The 7,240-nt window shown below is 39.5% G+C and overlaps 1 pseudogene; it reads right to left on the reverse strand.

Annotated features, from left to right (window-relative positions):
* Positions 1-2,881: 2,881 nt before the first annotated feature.
* On the reverse strand, positions 2,882-6,914 carry LOC131403111 (centrosomal protein kizuna-like; annotated as a pseudogene).
* Positions 6,915-7,240: the final 326 nt, after the last annotated feature.

Here is a 7,240-nt window from a genome sequence, read left to right on the forward strand (position 1 = left end):
TTACCACTCTGGAAAAGAAAGGCCATTTCCATGTTCCACACACTTTCCATTCTGGTTTCCTTCTCTTCCTTCCTCTTATTCTTTTTTTTTTAATTGAAGTATAATCGACATACAGCATTATATTAGTTTCAGGTATGCAACATAATGATCCAATATTTGTACATATTGTGAAATGATCACCACAGTTAGTTAACATCAGTCACCATACATAGTTACAAAGTTTCTTTTCTTGTGGGTGAGGAATTGTAGGATCTACCCTTCCCTTGAGATCTTTGTTAACTAAAATTCATTCAAGTGACTTTTCTCCAGGCCCCCAACAGACCATAAAGTAAACTGAGATAATGAACCTTTGAAGTCATAGTATTAGCTCTGTAAATATGACACTACAGTCTCAGATGAATAATTAACCCTCAGAGCAAGGAGAAGAGCTCATGCTAAAGAGGAAATAAGAGAACGCAGCGCCTCAAAAGCGGTGAGGATGTCAGCAGGTTAACCAGGATCATTTAAACCACCTTCAACCTATTCCTGGATAGTACTTTTTTTTTTTTAAATGTTTATTTATTTATTTATTTTTTTCCCCCAAAGCCCCAGTAGATAGCTGTATGTCATAGATGCAAATCCTTCTAGTTGCTGTAGGTGGGACACGGCCTCAGCACGGCCTGAGAAGCGGTGCGTCAGTGTGCGCCTGGGATCCGAACCTAGGCCGCCAGCAGCGGAGCGCGCGCACTTAACCGCTAAGCCACAGGGCCGGCCCCTGGGTAGTACTTTTACCACACAAAATCAATGGGCTCAAATTTGGTAACAGACAGAAAACAACCATTGCTGACTGACCTTTCATCCTGGGACCATTCCATTAGGACAAACTATACAAAAATTCCCCAAATGCCCATATTTTCTAACAAATTTTGGAAAACTATATCCCAAAATTCTAAGGAACTTGGCTTTAAGATCATAGGAAAAAGTCAGTCATATAGGAGAAGGAGAGATAGAACATTCTTAATTCTATACACATACCCAACTTTTTTCATCTCAGAAAAAGCCTGAGTCCTGGGTAAGTACACTAGTCCCCCAGTTAATCCACCAAACTACTTACTGGTCCAATGAATTGCTATAAAAAGAAGCCTGCAAATACGAAACCCAAAACAGATACATTCTATCTCTAGTGATAAAGTTTCTGATGATGTAGTATATAATACCTGTACCTTTTTGATGAGAGAAGTATTCTTACTAGAAAAATCCATTGTGGGGCCAGCCCGGTGGCGCAAGCGGTTAAGTGCATGCGCTCCGCTGCAGCGGCCCGGGGTTCCCTGGTTTGGATCCCAGGCGCGCACTGACGCACCACTTGTCAAGCCATGCTGTGGCGGCGTCCCATATAAAGTGGAGGAAGATGGCCATGGATGTTAGCCCAGGGCCAGTCTTCCTCAGCAAAAAGAGGAGGATTGGCAGATGTTACCTCAGGGCCGATCTTCCTCACACACACACAAAAAAATCCATTTGGCTTGCCACTCTAATAAATCAAATTTCCCAATGACAGGAACCATGTTGGTTCTTCCATCCACAGTACAAGTACTTTGTACTTGGATGTGCTATTAATAAATATTTCTTGAACATCACTTTAAAGTCAATCAGACTATAAATTAAAATTTTCACCATAAGTAGATAATGAATGGTAAGAGGCAATACATTAAAGGTGCAACGCTGCTCTAAAAGAGAACATATCCCCTCATATACAAGGATGCCCACTTGGCTTTTCACTGTTGCTGGGACTGTTGGAAAGAAAGAGTGATGGCATCACAGTGTAACAGAAAATTCTAGTGGTGCCATGTGGGTTGGGGAGGCAGGCTGTATGGAAGGTCTGCCCCAACGGCCTCCGTGTCATTCCTATGCCCCTAGCCTTGATTTCCTCATTTTTAAAAGGCGAGATCTACCTTAGTTTGTTACGTAGGTTCCTTCCACTCCTAAAAGAGATTTGATGCTATTAGAGTTATTTTTCATTGCAGAATTGGTTTTCAACAGTTTCCATGTTTTCTACACAATTCCACCTAGTACCTCCAATCAATAATAAAAAATTATACATGAGCTTTCATGAGTTGGATATTATAATAAGTGCTCAAAATGTATAACACTGATGTTGTTCCTATTTAACATTAAAGATTCCAGTGTCCTCATATTTACATTCAGAAAAGGAAAGCTGGCTTAGATATACACTTAGAAGAACTTATTAACTCATATTTAATCGTATGACAAAAATGACACCATGGCAAGGGATATTAGGATTAAGCAAATTAATTAGATACAAAGTTCCTAGCCTCTAAAGCTGAATTCCTAGTAAGTTTAACCGTTTGTCACCTTCTGTGTTACCACAACTTCAAAATGATTTGTTTTCTTAAAAGGCTGGAGGGTAGGGGTGGGGGGAATGACTTATGAATTAACCAGGGATTGTTTGGATATAATTATAAACTGCAAATCACCATGATTTCAATGATATTCAGACTTTTAAAGCTATTTTATAAAAAAAGAAAAGAAAGCAAATTAGACCTTTGCTAAGAGATTATTTATGAGTAAGGAACTTATACATTCATGACTGAGTGTTCGACAATACATTCCCAGTGGAATGATCTCTAAAAATGTCTATAATTAAAAACAGAATAGTAAAAAAAAATTCAGTGGCTTACTCTCTTGTTGGTGAGTTAGTGGAGGATTCTTTTTTTGAATCAGGAGAGCTTAGAGTTTGCAAAATACAATTATGTTTTTCGGTGGATAGGGCACCTCTTTCTTGCTCAGAGTGGATTAATTTTAAGGCCTCTATTCCATCTTCTCCCTCCATCTTGTCACTCGGATCTGGCTGTGGTTCTGGACTCTCTAAAATCAGACCATCTTCACTTACGGCAACTGTGAGGTCACTGCTGCTGCTCAGACTTTCCTCTTCCTGCTGTTGCTGCATTTTCCTGAAGGGCTTCTGTGCCTCGGGGTCCCCGTGAGGAGGATGATCTGGAAGAGGGGATATGAAGAGACTACTGATCACTAAGTGCAGGGAGAAGCGAGGTAAGACGTTCCACCTCACGGAGTGGGATTATTCATCAGTTAAAACATGTAGAAACAATCCATGATTAATTACAGTATTTAAAAACTCATTAAAAATATTTTATTAAATATATTAAAAATATAACAATGAGTTTAAAAATCAGAGAATTCGCTTGTAAGAATATTTCCACATACATATTTAAGAATTCATTAGAATGGAATTTGTTGGCAAAGTCACCACTGTACTTTGTTTTTTGACAAAAGATAAAATTAGAGAGTACACTTTGTTCTTACATAAGACCACTACCACCCAGAAAAACTAAATACCAACAAAAATCAGCAAACAACCTCAGCCTCTCACCCCACCTGAGAAACCTTCCTGAGCAGAATGCTTCTCTTGAGAACACTTACTTTCAGATGCACAGTATTCTGAGACTGATATCGGAGCGACTGGTAGTCTGGCACTGTCTTCCTTGACTTCAATATGTTCCCGTGTCAGTATTTCTCCCTCTGATGCCCCTGATCTGCTGGAACTGTCACACTTTAAATCAGTGGTTCTGCTCCCTGGACGTAATCTTCCCCGTAACAGGGAATGGAGTTCAGCAGACTTTTTGCTTTCAGATAAATTACTCTTGCCGTGACGTGAGTTGCTTCCTATCTCCAAGCAATGAGTCTGTTCCTCCTCAGACAATGGGCTGGCTGTCACTGGCGTTTTCTCACCAATCTGAAGAGATGTCCTTCCATCTATTTTGTCAGACTTATTTAAGCACTGTGTGCCACTATTAGTGCAGACTACATAGCTGTCTGTCACATCACTGCTCTGGCTGTCTGTCGCTGTGAACGTGGGTCAGGAATTGTTCTGAAGTTCTTCGTGGGTTGGGGAGATTTCTGCTCTGTACTAACATCTCCAGCGCTTGGGATGGCTGACATTTGGCGGCCCATAAAGATTGTTGCTGGTTGATACAATCCTCTTGACACAGCTGTCCCCAAGTTAATCCCTGCCTGCATTGCAACCTGCAGCACCAAAAGAGACGTGAGTTAAATGTATTGTGTATGAACAATTAGGTTGTTTAGGTTGTTTTCAGAAATGAAATGAGGTAAAGGAAGCATGACCATTGAAATCAACAGCTACCATGTTTATAAAACTCATGGCTTCCTACAAAATGAATGAGCAAAAAACTGGTATAGTCCATACTCTTTAATTTTAAAAACAGTGTTGGTTCACAAAGCAAATATTGTCAAGGAACTATGGAATCTATATTTTTCAAAAAGAAATGCATACATTGCACAACTATGTGAATGTACTTAACGCGACTGAATTGTACACTTAAATGTGGTTAAAATGGTAAATTTTATGTTATGTATATTTTAGCACAAGCCAAAAAAAAAAGCTGTGAGTTCTAGCCACTTTCCTCAGAGATGCTCAGATTTGATGGAGCTAGGAAGGTACCTGATGGCAAAAAAAAAAAGGGAGAGGGAGAGAGAGAGATGCATACAAAGGACTACCAGAGGTTTCAAAACTCTATTTCTGGTATTATGTGTAATATAAAAAACCCTCAATAATCACATTCAAGATTGCATTATAATATTCTGCATATGTGCAAACAGCCATAATTTCTAGTCAACCTCAAATAACAACAACAGTTTTTCCTGAACATCTTCAAATAATTTTAAATACATTTAAAGCAATTTAAATTTACTGGCATGTCTATCAGGAGAATGAACATTGTCTCTTCCTTGAAAAGAGAGAGGGGAGGGGAGAGGTGGAAAAAGAAACAGAAGCAATTGGTTCAGTGGCTTGATCAAGGACACGCAGTGGGAAGCAGAACTGGAAGTAACAACCCTGAAGCCTTGAGGAATTTAAGTGCTTTTCTTCCAAAGAGACCAAAGCATCTCCACATATACAGTAGCATTTAGTTCACAGAGCCCTACAGAATAGATGGGGAGACGTATTTGCACCCCTTTTCTGCATATGGAAAAACTGAGGCCCAAATGTTCAGACAGAAAATGCCATAAACACAGCTGAAACAGAATCAGGTGTTGCTTCTCTTCAAATATACCATCTCTTCTATTCCAAAAAATAAAAGAAACAACTTTGATGTTAAAAACAAATGAACAGAGACGTCAGAGAAAATGGTAGAATAAGAACCTCTCAAAATTCTATGTTTCATAAAAGAAACAGTGACACCGGAAAACATCTTCGACACTGGAAAATAACTTAGAATTCCGGAGATTAACCACAGGCTTGCAGCAATCAGGGGAGCATTTACTCAAGAAAAACAACTGACTCTTGGTAGGAACAGTACACTTTATGGTGCTTTAACTTGTCCTATTCTCATTTCCCACTCTTCAGGTCTGCGGTAACTTTGAAAATCCACAGCCTGTAACCCAGCAGTCTAACAGCTACTGGAAGGAGTGGAAAAGAGATGGAATTCCTTCAACGCCCCATGCTCAGAGAACTGTCATTACGTGACTTATCTGGTGGTTTCCTGGAAGGCTACACTCACAAGACTGTCTTTATTTGACTTGACTTAGAGCTCACACAGTGCAAAAAGCCTTCTCCTTGGGGGTATTTGTCAAAAATAATCAGAGACAGGGGCCGGCCCAGTGGCGCAGGCAGTTAAGTGCACGCACTCTGCTGTGGCAGCCCAGGGTTCGCCGGTTCGGATCCCCAGCATGCACTGATGCACTGTTTGTCGAGCCATGCTGTGGCGGCGTCCCATATAAAGTGGAGGAAGATGAGCACGGATGTTAGCTCAGGGCCAGTCTTCCTCAGAAAAAAGAGGAGGATTGGCATCAGATGTTAGCTCAGGGCTGATCTCCCTCACAAAAAAAAAAAAAAAAATCAGAGACAATTGTTTAACATCAAGGCTGTATATAAAAGTTGGGCAGTAGATAACAGTTGGGCAAACAACAGGCTAACCAAAAACCTTAAAAGGAAAAGCTGGTTAACAAGATGTCCATAGGGGGCTTTGAAAAGCTCCAACACACTCCTGGAAATCCAGATGGCCACCTGCACGCTCAGGCCTTGGGCATGCTCAGGAAAAGTCCTGAGAAGGGCCTAAGCTCTCACCTCAGGCTCACCCTGAGGCTCTGTGCAAGCACTTAGCAAAGGTCAAGGTGGAATTGTAAACTGCCTGGATGAGGGCTGAAGGTGTGCCCGAAGACACACTCAAAGCCCCTTGGCAAAGACTGTGAAACTTACTGGTTTTAGGCATTTCAAAAAACTCTGTCTAATCATTAGCTGATCACTAATAAGTGAATAGAACCTTCAGTGACCACACATGACAAAAAAATACTTTACATAATTAGTCCAGAAAGTCAGTAAACAAACAGCAACAACAAACTCTGAGAGGAAGAGAATCAGATGTTCAGAGTTGTCATATTTTATTATTTTCAAATGTCCAAATTGTAACAAAAAATTATGAGACATGAAAAAAAACAAGACAATAAAGCCCATACACAGGAAAAAAAAAAAAAAAGCAGTCAAAAGAAACTATCCCTGAGGAAGCCCAGATGTTGGACTTACTAGAAAAAGGCTTTAAATTAGCTATTTTAAATACGTTCAAAGAACTAAGGGAAATCATGTCTAAAAAAATAAAGGAAAGTATGAGAACAATGTCCAAAAAGAGATTATCAATAAAGAGATAGAAATTATTAAAAAAAAAAAAAAAAAGAACCAAATAGAAATTCTGCAGTTGAAAAGTACAATCACCAGAATAAAAAATTCACTAGAAGGGTTCAGCAGCAGATATAAATAGGCAGAAGAAAGTATCAACAAACTTGAATATAACTCAATTGAGATTATCAGACTGAGGAAAAGAAAGAAAAAAGAATGAAGGAAAATGAACAGAGAGAGATCTGTGGGACACCATCAAGCATACCAGCATAGGCACAATGAAAGTCCCAGAAGGAGAAGAGAAAGAAAAAGGTGCAGAAAGAAATTCTGAAGAAATAATGGCAAAAACTTCCCAAATTTGACGAAAAACATTAATCTACACTTTAAAGAAACTCAACAAAGTCCAAGTATGATAAACTCAGAGATCCTTACCTAGATACATCATAATCAAACTATTGAAAGCCAAAGAAAAAGAGAGAATCTTGAAAGTGAAAACAGAGGAGTGACTCCTCATATATAAGGGATCCTCAATAAGATTAGCAGTTGATGTCTCATCAGAAACCATGGAAGCCAGCAGGCAGTAGGATAACATACTCA

Source organism: Diceros bicornis, unplaced genomic scaffold (genome assembly GCF_020826845.1).
Source record: "Diceros bicornis minor isolate mBicDic1 unplaced genomic scaffold, mDicBic1.mat.cur scaffold_55_ctg1, whole genome shotgun sequence".
In the NCBI taxonomy this organism is placed as follows: Eukaryota; Metazoa; Chordata; class Mammalia; order Perissodactyla; family Rhinocerotidae; genus Diceros; species Diceros bicornis.